At 37.5% G+C, this 16,604-nt stretch overlaps 1 long non-coding RNA gene across 1 annotated transcript in view; it reads left to right on the top strand.

The window, feature by feature from the left end:
- LOC123601340 overlaps nucleotides 1-16,241 on the top strand; it is a 66,343-nt gene extending 50,102 nt beyond the window's left edge. The window contains exon 4 of the long non-coding RNA XR_006714055.1: nucleotides 15,862-16,241. This is a non-coding gene — a long non-coding RNA (uncharacterized LOC123601340). The remainder of the gene's footprint in view (nucleotides 1-15,861) is intronic.
- Nucleotides 16,242-16,604: the final 363 nt, after the last annotated feature.

The following is a 16,604-nucleotide window of genomic DNA, read 5'->3' as shown; positions in this document are numbered from 1 at the left end:
GCCTCAGGAGACATATCTGGAAAGACGTTGCTATGACCGATGTCAAAGAAGTTACTGCTGATGTTCTCTTGTAGGATTTTTATGGTTTCAGCTCTCACATTTAGGTCTTTAATCCGTTTTGAGTTTATTTTTGTGTATGATGTCAGAAAGTAGTCCAGTTTCATTTTTTGCATGTTGCTGTCCTGTTTTCCCAACACCATTTTTTTTTGAAGAGACATTCCCTTTTCCATTGGATGTTCTTTCCTCCTTTGTAAAAGATTAATTGGCTGTATAGTATGGGTTCATTTCTGGGTTTTCTATTCTCTTCCATTGATCTATGTGTCTATTTTTGTGCTGGTATGATACTGTTTTGATCACTACTGCTTTGTAATGTAACTTGAAGTCTGGAATTGTGATGCTTCCAGCTTTTCCTTTCATTTTCAATATTGCTTTTGCTATGTAGGATGTTTTGTGGTTTCATACAAATTTTAAGATTGTTTGTTCTAGTTCTGTGAAAAAGGTTGGTATTTTGATAGGGGTTGTATTAAATGTGTAGATTGCTTTGGGTAGTATAAACATTTTAATAGATGCAGAAGAAGCATTTGACTAGGAAAACATCCATTCATGATAAAAGTCCTCAACAAAGTAGGGTTAAAGGGAACATACCTCAATATAATAAAAGCTATCTATAAAAAACCCATGCTAACATCACCCTCAATGGAGAAAAACTGAGAGCTTTTCCTTTATGGTCATGGACAAGACATGAATATCACTCTCACCATTTTTATTGAACATAGTACTGGGAGCACTAGCCACAGCAGTCAGAGAGCACAAGGAAATAACGGACATTCAAAAATGGCAAGGAAGAAGTAAAATTTTCACTATTTTCAGCTGACATGATACTGCACATAGAAAACCTGAAAGATTCCACCAAAAAATTAATACAAAAATTTAGTAAAGTCATAGGATACAAAGTCAGTATACAGAAATCTGTTATATTTCTATAAACCAACAATGAAGCGTAGAAAATAAGTTAAGGAATCAATCTCATTTACAATTGTACCAAAAACAATAGGATACCTAGGAATAAACCTAACCAAAGAAGTGAAAGATCTGTATTCTGGAAACTATAAAACACTGATGAGAGAAATTGAAGATGACACCAAAAAATGGAAAGATATTCCATGCTCATGAAGAACAAATACTGTTAAAATACCTATTCTACCCAAAGCAGTATTTACATTTAATATAATTTTTATCTTTTTAAAAAATAGGACAGGGGCGCCTGGGTGGCGCAGTCGGTTGAGCGTCCGACTTCAGCTCAGGTCACGATCTCACAGTTCGTGAGTTCGAGCCCTGCGTCGGGCTCTGGGCTGATGGCCCAGAGCCTGGAGCCTGCTTCCGATTCTGTGTCCCCCTCTCTCTCTGCCCCTCCCCCATTCATGCTCTGTCTCTCTCTGTCTCAAAAAAAAAAAAAATAAATAAACATTAAAAAAAATTAAAAAAAAAAAAAAGAAAAAATAGGACACACTTTTTAATTTATATTTTATGAATAGGTTTTCCAAATAAGTTTTCTGTACCATTTTGTTTTAGTATGTAGTACAGTCAAAGGGCTTTCTAAGGCCAATTATTTTTAAGAAGCTCTAAGTAAGGTAAAATCAGAGAAATTTATTCATTGAATCATTTGGGATAACTAAGTTGTTTAAGGTTATAGCAATCAAAATAAGATATTTTGCAAATGCACAGAATATGATTTATTTTATTTCCCAAAAATTAGTGTTAATTTTCTTTGACCATCATAGTTCAATATGCTTTGGGTAAGCTAGTTAATACCAGATGAACTGGGTTTTCCCATTCCTAGGTTTGAAACTAAGAGTTTGTAACAACATGGATGGACCTAGGTAGTATAAGTGAAATAAGTCAGTCTTATGTGGAATTTAAGAAACAAAACAAATGTACAAATAAAAAAAGAGACAAATAAAATACTAGACTCTTAAAGTAAGCTCCTTCTCTTTAATAAATACTGAACTAAAAATTTGATTCCTGAGGTACCATAGAAATGGCAAACATTATTCTCAATCATTTGGCTACTTTCTACTTAGCTTCTTAGTTTCTTTCCTTAAACATTGCAAGAACTAACTGTGGCTCAGTCAGTTAAGTGTCCAACTTTGGCTCAGGTCATGATCTCGTGGTTCATGAGTCTGAGCCCTGAGTTGGGCTCTATGTTGACAGCTCAGAGCCTGGAAGCTGCTTCAGATTCTGTGTCTCCCTCTCTCTCTACCCCTCTCCCACTTGTGCATGCTCTCTCTCTCTTTCTCTTTCTCAAAAATAAATATTAAGAAAAAAATAAAAAACAAAACAAAACAAAAAACATTGCAAGAACTGATTACTTCCTTAGGGTAAATATGAATTACTTTTCAGGGTCATCCTACGTTTTGGAATTCCTGTCACTCAAATCCTGGCTGTCTTAGGAGCTTGACCTCCAATTTTGTCTCTTTGGTCCTATGAGGTCACCAAAAGCTCTCCTGGCTTTTCTACTCATTAAAAGAGGTTTTCAATACATCCATAGTTTTTGTCTCATGTCAATGTTTAGAATAATTCCCATGGGAGAAAGTTTCTCATAAGTTATTAGACCATTACCATGCAGTTCTTTCTACTCTATGACCTTGGTTTTTCAAATACTGGTCATTAACAGTTTTTTCAAAGATTTGTTTTGTTTTGCTTTATTTTTAGCTTTACTGGGTTCCAGTATGGCTCTTCTAAAACTACTCTGTCATGGCCAGAAGTAGAAGTTTGTATTAATTATCTCTAACAATTACTGATTCTATTTTAGGTATTTTGTTATTTCTTAGTTTTTTACTTCCTTTTTAACAATATCGCCAAGAAAATGATTTTAAGTGATGTGATATTCAGAATTTTTCTATGCTACATAGTTTTGGTTTTGTGGTAACTCATTGATGCTTATGATCTATACTAATATCTTATTAATTCATGCTTAACAAAGAACTCCACAAATGGGATTATGTGGACCTTGGCTAATATGTTAATTAAAAATTTTAGGAGAACCCAGAGCCAAAATATTCTTTTAGATTAAAAAATATTCTGGATGATGGGTATAATATGTTTCCCAAGGGAAAAAAGAATTTTCTATTTGCCCAACATATTTCCTGAATATATTCCAGGTCATTACGACCAGTCCCAGCAACTGCCACCTAGCAGAGATCAAATCAAAGCATCGGTTTTTATTTTTCCCTTGTTTCTCTTGTTTTGGGCTATCAATATGCTAACTAATATCCAAGACATACAAAAGAGTGTGGATATAAACATTTTTTGTTGGGTGTAGTTATCTAAGTATTATACGTCAGCAAGGAATATGGTTCTTGGTATAATTGTAAATGGTTTGATTTCTTGATTTCTCTTTGTGTTGCTTCATTATCGGTGTACAGAAATGCAACCTATTTCTGTACATTCATTTTGTGTCCTGAAACTTTGCTGAATTCATGTATCAGTTCTAGCAGACTTTTGGTGGAATCTTTCAGGTTTTCCATGTAGAGTATCATGTCATCTGCAAAAAGTGAAAATTTGATTTCTTCTTTGCCAATTTTGATGTCTTTTATTTCGTTTTATTGTTTGATTGCTGATACTAGGACTTTCAACACTGTGTTAAACAATAGTGGTGAGAGTGGACATGCCTGTTGTGTTCCTGATCTCAGGAGGAAAGCTCTCAGTTTTTCCCCATTGAGGATACTAGCTGTGGGCTTTTCATATATGGCTTTTATGATGTTTAGGTATGTTCTTACTGTCCCAACTTTCTTGAGGGTTTTTATTAAGAAAGAATGCTGTATTTTGTCAAATGCTTTTTTCTGCATCTATTGGCAGGATCATATGGTTCTTATCCTTTCTTTTATTAATGTGATGTATCACACTGATTGATTTGCAAATATTGAACCCTGCATCCCAGGAATGAATACCACTTGATCATGGTGAATAATTCTTTTTATGTGCTGTTGAATTCAATTTGCTAGTGTCTTGTTGAAAATTTTTGCATCCATGTTCATCAGGGATATTGGCCTGTAATTCTCCTTTTTTTGTAGGGTCTCTGTCTGGTTTGGGAATCAAGGTAATGCTGGCTTCATAGAATGAGTTCTGAAGCTTTCTTTCCATTTCTGTTTTTTCAGAACAGCTAGAGAAGGATAGGTATTAACTCTGCTTTAAATATCTGGTAGAGATGAGGAGGAGCCAGGATGGCAGAACAGCATGGACGTTTTTTGTGTGTCTCGCATCCATGAAATACAACCAGACCAACACTAAACCATCCTGCACACCTAGAAAACTGATTGGAGAATTAACATAACAATCTGCACAACCTGAACCACAGAATTCAGCAGGTATGCAGCATGGAGAGGTGAACTTGGGGAGTGAGAAGCCACGGCAGGCAGGGAGGTGCATTTGCAGGTGGAGAGAGGACAGAGATCGGGGGGGGGGGGGTGGGAGAAAATACTGGAAAAGCACCCCTCCCCAAAAACAGCTGGAGAGAAAGTGGAAAATTGGAAACAGTTGCGGGGACTAAACTAAAAAGGGAAAAAGGAGAAAAGAGAAAAGAAAGGGTTTAAATTCCATTAAGATTGTAAACAAGGGGAGCACAAAGGCTGCAACTCTGCAGCTTGATACCTGGCGGTGCTCTGGTGGGAAGGGTGAATCCCCAGGAGCAGAGTGGGGTCCGGGAGGTTATTGGGCCACACAGGGACAAAGGGTTCCACTGCTGGAAGGACATTTGGTAGAAACTGTTGAAACCACCTGATCCCAGCAGATCCCAGAGAATGGCCACATTTGCTGGTGCTGGAAAAAGGTTGTTAAGGGTGAAGCCTGGTGCCAGATGTGTGTTGTGATTTTCCATAATCCCTGAAAGCTGCTGCTACACTATCTCACGAACTTTTTCTGGGGTAGGCTGGCACCTGCCTGTAGTCTCAGGCACTGGCAGCAACAGGGTCCAGCAAGCGTTCCTGGTTGCAGCTGACATTAGGCCATTGCTTGGTGAGACCCTCCCACAGAGGGGCGGGACGGGTCAAAGCCGCAGTCCTTCAGAAGTAAGGGGCCGGGAACACAGCCGCATCTGAGACAAAACTCGGGAGACAGGAACTACCTGGGACTTTTTTTCACAAAAACCAGGAGTGGATGAAAGCTGAAGACAAAGGAAGGGTGTGCAATTGCTGAGCGGGGAGAGCAGAGTTCCAATACTAGAGAGACTGGGTACCTGGGTGGTGCCATTTTCACTGCTTCCGCACATGTGCTTTCCCACCTACGAATGCCACAACACTCCACCCCAGTAGGCTAGCAGAGGCATCTAGTGGAGAACGGAGCCGTTACACTGAACCCTGCCCAAATGGGCCAATCTCGATCTTCAAGAACACAAGTCTCACCGCTTGCTTAGTTTAAGGACTATAAAGTGCTTCATAGTCTGACTTCTAGGGAAAACAAAGTAATTTCAGTCCTATTTCAATCTGTTAGCAGGTCCATGTATTCAATTCTTTCTTTTTTTTTTCTTTTTCACTTGTTTTCTTTTTCTTGAATACAGAAAAAGAAAAATTTATTTTTATTTTCAATTTTTATTAAAAATATTTTTAACTTATTTACTATATTTTTTACTTTTGTGTAAATTTTTCAAATTCTATTTTACTTCCATCATTTGATTTTAGTCTGCTTCAGTGTATTCAGTTTTTCAAATTTTCAAACGATTTCCTTTTTTTTCTTTTTTACATTCTTTTTCTTTTTTCTTTTTTTCTTGAGGCAGAAAGAGAAAAACTTCATTTTTACTTTCAATTTCTATTAAAAATATTTTTCTTTAATTTTTTACTATATTTTTTACTTTTATGTATAACTTTTCAAATTATATTTTACTTCCATCATTTTATTTTAGTCTACTACAGAGTACTCACTTTTTTAAATTTTCAAACGATTTCCTTTTTATTTTTTCTCTTTTTTCTTTTTCATTTCTTTTTCTTGGATGCAGAAATAAAAAAATTCATTTTTTAAAATTTTTATTAAAAATATTTTTCTTTAATTTTTCTACTATATTCTTTACATTTGTGTAAATTTTTTCAAATTCTATTTTACTCCCATCATCTCATTTTAATCTACTTCAGTGTATTCATTTTTTCAAATTCTCAAACAATTTCCTTTTTTTCCTTTCCCCCTTTTTTTCCCTCTAATCTGTCAAACCACTTTCAACACCTAGACCAAAACACACCTAGGATCTAGCATCATTTATTCAATTTTGTGTGTGTGTGTGTGTTTAATTTTAATATTTTTTTAATTTTAATTTATTTCAATTTTTCTACCTCATTAATTTCTTTTCTCCCTTCAAAATGACAAAATGAAGGAATTCACCCCAAAAGAAAGAGCACAAAGGAATGACAGCCAGGGATTTAACCAACACAGATACAAGCAAGATATCTGAACCAGAATTTAGAATCATGATAATAAGAATACTAGCTGGAGTCGAAAATAGATTAGAATCCCTTTCTGCAGAGATAAATGAAGTAAAAACTAGTCAGAATGAAATAAAAAATGCTATAACAGCTGCAATCACGGGTGGATGCTGCAGCAGCAAGGATGGATGAGGCAGAACAAAGAATCAGTGAGATAGAAGGCACTTACAGAGAATAATGAAGCAGAAAAATAGAGGGAGATTAAGGCAAAAGAGCACAATTTAAGAATTAGAGAAATCAGTGACTCATTAAAAAGGAACAACATCAGAATCATAGGGGTCCCAGAAGAGGAAGAGAGAGAAATGGGGGTAGAAGGGTTATGTGAGCAAAAAATAGTGGAACACTTTCCTAACCTGGGGAAAGACACAGACATCAAAATCCAGGAAGCTCAGAGGACCCCCTTTAGATTAAACAAAAACCGACTATCAACAAGGCTTATCATAGTCAAATTCACAAAATACTCATGCAAGGAGAGAATCATGAAAGCAACAAGGGTAAAAAAAGTCCCTAACCTACAAGGGAAGACAGATCAGGTTTGTAGCAGAACTATCCACAGAAACTTGGGAGGCCAGAAATGAGTGGCAGGATATATTCAATGTGCTGATCAGAAAAATATGCAGCCAAGAATGCTTTATCCAGCAAGGCTGTCATTCAAAATAGAAGGAGAGATAAAGAGTTTCCCAGACAAACAAAAATTAAAGGAGTCTGTGATTACTAAAGCAGCCCTGCAAGAAATTTTAAGGGGGACTTTCTGAGGGGAGAAAAGATGAAAATATAAACAAACAAACAAATACCAAAAGAAACAAAGATTAGAAAGGGCCAGAGATCACCACCACAAACTCCAACTGTACAAGCATCATAATGGCAACAAATTCATATCTTTCAGTAGTCACTCTGAATGTCAATGGACTCAATGCTCCAATCAAAAGATATAGGGCAACAGAATGGATAAGAAAACAAGATCCATCTATATGCTGTTTACAAGAGACCCACTTTAGACCTAAAGTTTCAGATTGAAAATACGGGGATCCTTATCTACCATGCTAATGGTCAACAAAAGAAAGCCGGAGTAGCCATAGTTATAACAGACAATCTAGACTTTAAAGACTGTATCAATAGATGCAGAAGGGCATTATATCATAATCAAGGGGTCTATCCACCAAGAAGACCTAACAATTGTAAACATTTATGTGCCAAATGTGACAGTACCCACATATATAAATCAATTAATCACAAACATAAAGAAACTCATCGATAGTAATACCATAATAGTAGGAGACTTCAACACCCCACTCACAGCAATGGACAGATCATCTAATCAAAAAATCAACAAGGAAACAATGCTTTGAATGTCACACTGGACCAGATGGACTTAACCAGATATATTCAGAACATTTTGACCTAAAGCAGCAGGATACACATTCTTCTCCAGTGCACATGGAACGTTCTCCAGAATAGACCATATCCTGGGACCCAAATCAGCCCTAAGTAAGTACAAAAAGATCGAGATCATACTGTGCATATTTTGAGACCACAATGTTATGAAACTCAAAATCAACCACAAGAAAAAATTTAGAAAGGTAACAAATACTTGGAGACTGAAGAACATCCTACTAAAGAATGAATGGGCTAACCAAACAAAGAGGAAATTAAAAAGTATATGGAAGACAATGAAAATGATTACACCACAACCCAAAACCGCTGGGATGCAGCAAATGCGGTCATAAGAGGAAAGTTTATAGCAATCCAGGCCTTCCTAAAGAAGGAAGAAAGATCTCAGATACACAACCTAACCTTACACCTTAAGGAGCTGGAAAAAGAACAGCAAATAAAACCCAAAACCAGCAGAAGATAGGAAATAGTAAAGACTAGAGCAGAAATTAATGCTACCAAAACAAACAAACAAACAAACAAACAAACAAACAAAAAACCCAGTAGAACAGATCAATGAAACCAGAAGCTGGTTCTTTGAAAGAATTAACAACATTGATAAACCACTAGCCAGTCTGATCAAAAAGAAAAAGGAAAGGATGCAAATACATAAAATCAAAAATGAAAGAGGAGAGATCACAACCAACACAGCAGAAATAAAAACAATAATAAGAGTATATTATGAGCAATTATATGCCAATAAAATGGGCAATGTGGAAGAAATTGACAAATTCCTAGAAACATATACACTACCAAAACTGTAACAGGAAGAAATAGAAAATTTTGAACAGACCCATAACCAGTAAGGAAATTGAATTAGTAATAAAAAGTCTGCAAAAAAAACAAGAGTCAAAGGGCCAGATGGCTTTCAGGGGGAATTCTACCAAACATTTAAGGAAGAGTTAACACCCATTCTCTTGAAACTGTTCCAAAAAATAGAAATGGAAGGAAAACTTCCAAACTCTTTCTATGAAGCCAGCATTACCTTGATTCCAAAACCAGAGACCCCACTAAAAAGGAGAACAATAGATCAATTTCCCTGATGAACATGGATGCAAAAATCCTCAACAAGATATTAGCCAACCGGCTCCAATACTACATTTCAAAAATTATTCACCACGACCAAGTGGAATTTATACCTGGGATGCAGGGCTGGTTCAGTACCCAGAAAGCAATCAATGTGATTCATCACATCAGTAAAAGAAAGGACAAGAACCATATAATCCTCTCAAGAGATGCAGAGAAAGCATTTGACAAAATACAGCATCCTTTCTTGATAAAAACCCTCAAGAAAATAGGGATAGAAGGAGCATACCTGGAGATCATAAAAGCCACATATGGATGACCCAACGCTAATATCATCCTCAATGGGGAAAAACTGAGAGCTTTCCCCCTAAGGTCAGGAACAAGACAGGGATGTCCACTCTCGCCACTGTTATTCAACATAGTATTAGAAGTCTTAGCCTCTGCAATCAGACAACACAAAGAAATAAAAGGCATCCAAAACAGTCAGGAGGAGGTCAAACTTCACTCTTCTCAGATAACATGATACTCTATATGGAATACCCAAAAGATTCCACCAAAAAACTTCTAGAACTGATTCATGAATTCAGCAAGGTTGCAGGATATAAAATCAACACACAGAAATCAGTTGCATTCCTATACACCAACAATGAAGCGACAGAAACAAATCAAGGAATCGATCCCACTTACAGTTGCACCAAAAACTATAAAATACCTAGGAATAAATCTAACCAAAGAGGTGAAAAATCTAAACACTGAAAACTATAGAAAGGTTATGAAGGAAATTGAAGAAGACACAAAAAAATGGAAAAAGATTCCATGCTCCTGGATAGGAAGAACAAATATTGTTAAAATGTCGATACTACCCAAAGTAATCTACATATTCAATGCAATTCCTATCAAAGTAACACCAGCATTCTTCACAGAGCTAGGACAAACAATCCTAAAATTTGTATGGAACCAGAAAAGACCCAGAATAGACAAAGCAATCTTGAAAAAGAAAACCAAAGCAGGAGACATCATAATCCCGGACTTCAAACTGTATTACAAAGCTGTAATCATCAAGACAGTATGGTACTGGCACAGGAACAGACAGATCAATGGAACAGAATAGATAACCCAAAAATGGGCCCACAAATGTATGGCCAACTAATCTTTGACAAAGCAGGAATGAATATCCAATGGAATAAAGACAGTGTTTTCAGCAAGTGGTGCTGGGAAAACTGGACAGCGACATGCAGAAGAATGAACCTGGACCACTTTCTTACACCATACACAAAAAAAACCTCAAAATGGATGAAAGACATCAATGTAAGACAGGAAGCCATCAAAATCCTCGAGGAGAAAGCAGGCAAAAACCTCTTTGACCTTGGCCACAGCAACTTCTTAACACGTCTCCGGAGGCAAGGGAGACCAAAGCAAAAATGAACTATTGGGACCTCATCAAAATAGAAAGCTTCTGCACAGCAAAGGAAACAGTCAGCAAAACTAAAAGGCAACTGACAGAATGGGAGAAGATATTTGCAAAGACATATCAGATAAAGGGTTAGTATCCAAAATCCAAAAAGAACTTACCAAACTGAACACCCAAAAAACAAATAATCCAGTGAAGAAATGGGCAAAAGACATGAATAGACACTTCTCCAAAGAAGACATCCAGATGGCCAACTGACACATGAAAAAATGCTCAACATCACTCATCATCAGGGAAATACAAATCAAAACCACCATGATATACCACTTTACACCTGTCAGAATGACTAACATTAACACCTCAGGCAACAACAGATGTTGGTGAGGATGAGGAGAAAGAGGATCTCTTTTGCATTGTTAATGGCAATGCAAGCTGGTGCAGCCACTCTGGAAAACAGTATGGAGGTTCCTCAAAAAACTGAAAATAGAACTACCCTACAACCCAGCAATTGCACTAGTAGGCCTTTATCCATGGGATATAGGTGTACTGTTTTGAAGGTACACATGCACCCCAATGTTTATAGCAGCACTATAAAGAATAGCCAAAGTATGGAAAGAGCCCAAATGTCCATCAATGGATGAATGGATAAAGAAGAAGTGGTATGTATATACAATGGAGTATTATTTGGCAATCAAAAAGAATGAAATCTTGCCATTTGCAAGTATGTGGATGGAACTGGAGGGTATTATGCTAAGCAAAATTAGTCAGTCAGAGAAAGATGAATATCACATTACTTCACTCATATGAGGACTTTAAGGGACAAAACAGATGCACATAAGGGAAAGGAAACAAAAATAATATAAAAACAGGGAGGGGGACAAAACATAAGAGACTCAAAAATATGGAGAAGAAACTGAGGGTTACTGGAGGGTTCTTGGGAGGCTGGACGGGGTAAAAGGGATAAGTGGCACTAAGGAATCTACTCTGAAATCATTGTTCACTATATGCTACCTAATTTGGATGTAAATTTTAAAATAAATAAATAAATAAATAAATAAATAAATAAATATCTGGTAGAATTCCCCTGGGAATCCATCTGGACCAGGACTCTTATTTGTTGGGAGATTTTTGATAACTGATTCAATTTCTTCACTAGTTATGGGTCTGTTCAAATTTTCTATTTCTTTCTGTTTGAGTTTTGGTAGTGTGCGTGTGTGTCTAGGAATTTGTCCATTTCTTCTGGTTTGTCCATTTGCCAGTTTGTTGGCATATAATTTTTCATAATATTCTCTGATAATTATTTGTATTTCTGATGGGTTGGTTGTGATATGTCTAATATCATTTGTGATTTTATCTATTTAGGTTCTCTTTCTTTTTGAGAAGTCTGGCTAGGGGTTTATCAATTTGGTTTATTTTTTCAAAAAACCAGCTCTTAGTTTCACTGAACTATTCTGTTGTTTTGGATTCTATATTGTTTACTTCTGCTCTGCTCTTTATTATTTCTCTTCTTCTGCTGGCCTTGGGGTTTCTTTTCTATTCTGCTCATAGGCCCTTTAGGTGTGCTGTTAGATTTTGTATTTGGGATTTTTCTTGTTTCTTGAGATAGGCCTGGACTGCAATGTATTTTCCTCTTAGGACTGCTTTGCTGCATCCCAAAGGGTTTCGACTGTTGTGTTTTCATTTTCATTTGCTTCCATATATTTTTAAAATTTCTTCTTTGACTGGTTGACCCATTCATTCTTTAGTAGGATTTTCTTTAACCTCCAGGGATTTGAGGCTTTCCAACCTTTTTCCTGTGGTTGATTTCCAGTTTCATATCATTGTGATCTGGAAATTTGCAAGGTATGATCTCAATTCTTTTATATTTATTGAGGGCTGTTTTGTGACTCAGTATGTGATCTATCTTGGAGAATGTTCCATGTGCACTTGAGAAGAATGTGTATTCTGCTTCTTTAGGATGAGAAGTTCTGAATATATCTGTCAAGTCCATCTGGTCCAGTGTATCATTCACGGCCATTGTTTCTTTATTGATTTTCTGCCTCAATGATCTGTCCGTTGTTGTAAGTGGAGTATTAAAATCACCTGCAATTACTATATTCTTATCAATAAGATTGCTTATATTCATGATTAATTGATGTATATATTTGGGTGCTTGCAAATTGTGTGCATAAACATTTATCGCTGTTACCTCTTCTTGATGGATAGACTCTAATTATTATATAATACCCTTCTTCATCTCTTGTTACAGTTTTTAGTTTAAAATCTACTTTGTCTGATATAAATATGGCTACTCCAGCTTTCTTTTGACTTCCAGTAGCATGATAGATGGTTATCCATCCCCTCACTTTCAATCTGAAGGTGGCTTCAGGCCTAAAATGGGTCTCTTGTAGACAGCATATAGATGGGCTTTGTTTTTTATCCATTTTGATACATGTTTTTGGAGCATTTAGTCCATTTACATTTAGCGTTTTATTGAAAAATATGGATTTAGTGTCATTGTGTTATCTGTAGGTTTCATGCTTGTGGTGTGTCTCTGGTCCTTTGTAGTCTTTGCAACATTCCACTCACAGAGTCCACCTTAGGATCTCTTGTAGGGCTTGTTTAATGGTTGATGAACTCCTTCAGTTTTTGTTTGTGTAGGAAAACCTTTATCTCTCCTTATATTCTGAATGACAGCCTTGCTGGATAAATGATCCTTGGCTGCATATTTTTCCTATTCAGAACCTTGAATATTTCCTGCCACTCCCTTCTGGCCTGCCAAATTCAGTTGACGGGTCTGCTACTACCCTTATGTGTTTACCCTTGTAGGTTAAGGCCCGTTTGTCCCTAGCTGCTTTCAGAATTCTCTCTTTATCTTTGTATTTTGCCAGTTTCACTATGATATGTCATGGAGAAGATTGGTTCCTGTTACATCTGAAGGGAGTTCTCTGTGCCTCCTGGATTTCAATGTCTTCTTTCCTCAGATTGGGGAAGTTCTCAGCTATGATTTGTTTAAGTATACTTTCTGTCCCTTTCTCTCTCTTCTTCTTCTTCTGAAACTCCTAGGATATGGATATTATTATCTCTGATTCTCCCTTGTGGTCTACTAGTTTTTTATTTCTCTTTTTCCCCGCTTCATAATTTTCGATAATTTATCTTCTGTTTCCCTTAATCTCTCTCTTCTGGAACTCCTATGATATGGATATTATTATGTTTCATTAAATCACTTAGTTCTCTAATTCTCCTCTTGTGGTCTAGAATTTTTTAAATCTTTCTTTATTTCAGCTTCATCTTTTTCCATAATTTTATCTTCTATTTCACTTTTCTCCCCTCTGCCTCTTCAATCCTTGTTGTCAACACATTTAGTCTATTTTGCACCTCACTTCAATATTTATTTATTCGTCATGACTATATTTTAGTTCCTTGTTCTCTGCAGCAATAGTTTCTCTTCTGTCTTCTTTCCTTTTTCAAGCCCAGCTATTAATCTTATGACTATTAATCTAAATTCTTGCTCAGTTATATTGGTTATATCTGTTTTGAGCAATTTTTAGCTGTCATTTCTTCCTGGAATTTTTTTGAGGAGAATTCTTTCATTTCATCCTTTTGGCCTGTTTTATGTCCCTTATGTGTTTTAAAAACTTGTTATGGTGTCCTGAACCTGTGAACACTACTATATTAAAGAGGCATCATAAACTGTCCAGGGCCTGGCCCTTCAGGAGGTGTTTTTTGGAGTGTGTTACTTGCTCTGTGTTGTTGTGACTCTGGTTGCTTTATCTCCCTACTCGTAGTGATTGTTTGGACCCTCCACCAGGTGTTTTTTGATTTGTTCATTGAAGTAACCCTAGGAAAAAAAATTTTAAAAATGGGGGTTGGTGGTGGTGGAAAAGGCCTTATCCCATAAAAAGAGAGAAATGACAGGGGCTGGAAAAAAGAAAAAAAAAGAAAATTGACCAGGCAGAGAAACTATATGGCTTAATCCAGAGAAAGAGAGGAAAATAAAAAGGAGAACAGGTGTAAAAAGAATAGATTAAATATGTCTGCTTAAACAAACCAATAGCCAGAATAACCAGACAAGAGAAAGGGAGAAATAAGAAGGAGAAAGGGAGAAAATATATAGTAAGAATTGTCCAAGAATTAGATCAGAAAATGCAAAACCTCTGGGTTTCTTGGAACCAGTGGCAGTGCTGGTCTGGAGGAGGGGCTGTCTGCTTGGTCAGCGTCAATCCGGCTCTGGTAGATACACAGTTACCAGCTGTGGAGGGGCGTGGTCTTGTGTAGGTGGGTCCCACCTCCACTGTGCCCCCTTGTTTGTTCCCTGAAGCCCCACCTTGGTGATGGCGAGAAAAATGGCAACACCCCAGTCTCTTCTCCCCAGACTGGGTGTCCCAAACCCTGTTCAGGCCATCCTCACAGTGCTGCACAGGCGCAAGTGGGCCGTGTTTTTTGTTTTGTTTTGTTTTGTTTTTTGTTTTTTTTGCTCCAGTCTCCATTGTCTCCCTGGCAATCCTCTGGGATTCAAACCCCGATGTCTTAAAGGATCCTGCTCCATGCACTCTGGTTCCTGGGAAGTGCCACTCCCCCAATGATGAAGGGTCTTTGGCTCCTCACAGTGCCGGGCATGCACAAAGGAGGTGGTTTGTCCCATTCTGTCGACTCCCATGCCTCCCTAGTGCTTGGCTGGGATTCAAATCCTGATGTCTTAAGGGATCCCCCTCCACGTTTCTTGGTTCAGGAAAGTGCTGCTCCACCCCACCAATAAAGGGCCTCTGGCTGGTGGGCACAGGCAGTCTTTGTCCTTTGAACGGTTATTTACCTTCTTCCCACAGCACTGGAGGGAGGGGATTGCTTTCCCACACTGTGGACTGCACTTATGAGCTAGTTACCTAGCCCAGGGCTGGCTCCCCTTCTCCCCAGGTGCACAAACAAGGCAGCTGGCCCCGTCTGGAGAAAGCCCTGCAGTTAGACATTGTATCTTTCTCCATTTTTTTTCCAATTCCTGGTCCACGGTTTTTCTCTTATCCAAATACAATCCTACACTTCCACAGCCTCTCTTTCTCTTCCTTTTGTCTCTCCACAAAAGGGGATCCCTCCCCTCCATGCCTATGCTGCCCATTTTATCTTTCCCAGTTGGCAATCACGCATCATGCACCTACAGCTGACCAGGTTGTTCCCGTGGGCCTCTGGAGATGCCTCTGTCACTCTGCAGCTCCGACTCTTGGAATTCCAAGTCCTCTGCCCTCAACACTGCTGTGTTTGAGAGGAGAGGGAACTTTGGGTCTCCCCACTTCTCCTCCACGTTGGATCTCTCCAGCCGCTAACCTCAGTAACCTTGCGGAACCACAGCGCTTAGAAGAAGTGCCCCCCCCCCGCCCACCATCAACAGAGAATAATGTTCAATTTATGAGAAGCGAAGAAAGCCTCACAAACTATCCTCTGTCTTGGGGCGTGTTCTGTTTTTATTTCTTCAGGCAATTCTTTCTTCATTATACTCTTGGTATATACACGAGAATTTTACTTGACAGGGCATCAGGGTCTTTTTCTCTGCAGTTACCCAACCCTCTGCTCTTTGATGCTGATCAACAGTAACAGCAGAATTCCCAAACTGTGAGATGCTCTTACTAGGATTAAAACCTCTCCACTTATAAAGTAGTCATGGATGTCACACCCAGACTTATTGTTGCATCTGAAGATTCTATGAGGAGAAGACTCCCATTTCAAGGTGAGAGCCTGCTTGGAGAATTTAATGAAGACTGGCTTCTTTCACTTAGCAATATTAACTTAAGCTTCATCCATTTTTTTGTTTGGCTTGCTGGCCTTAAAAAAATTGCTAAATATGGATGTACCAGTTTACTTATCATTTACCTATTGAAGGACATGTTGCTTACTTCTAGTTTTGGGTGATTAACAATAAAAGCTCGTATCAACAATCACATGCAGGTTTTTTGTGTGGGTGTAAGGTTTGAAATCAGGTAAATATCTAGTAATGAGATTGCTGGGTCACATTATAAGGTGATGTTTAGCTGGGCCTTTTACTTTTTAAACTGAAAATACTAATTGGATACAACTGATTTTTTGAAAACAAGATGTCTGCATAGTGAGTAAATAGCCTCAATACAGAAGAAATTATTGTATTATTGAAGATCATGATAATTTTTATTGGGTAAATTGAATAATGTAACAGAAAACATTTTGCAAACTAGCTTTATTTTATTGTTACTCCTCCAAACTATCTTATTTGTGTAAATGCAACCAAAAAATCACTGCTATAAATACCATACTTAGTAGTAGTA

The sequence above is a fragment of the Leopardus geoffroyi genome, chromosome A1 (genome assembly GCF_018350155.1).
Source record: "Leopardus geoffroyi isolate Oge1 chromosome A1, O.geoffroyi_Oge1_pat1.0, whole genome shotgun sequence".
Classification (NCBI taxonomy): Eukaryota; Metazoa; Chordata; class Mammalia; order Carnivora; family Felidae; genus Leopardus; species Leopardus geoffroyi.
Note: the sequence above shows the minus strand (reverse complement) of the source record. Positions and strands in the feature narration are given on the sequence as shown.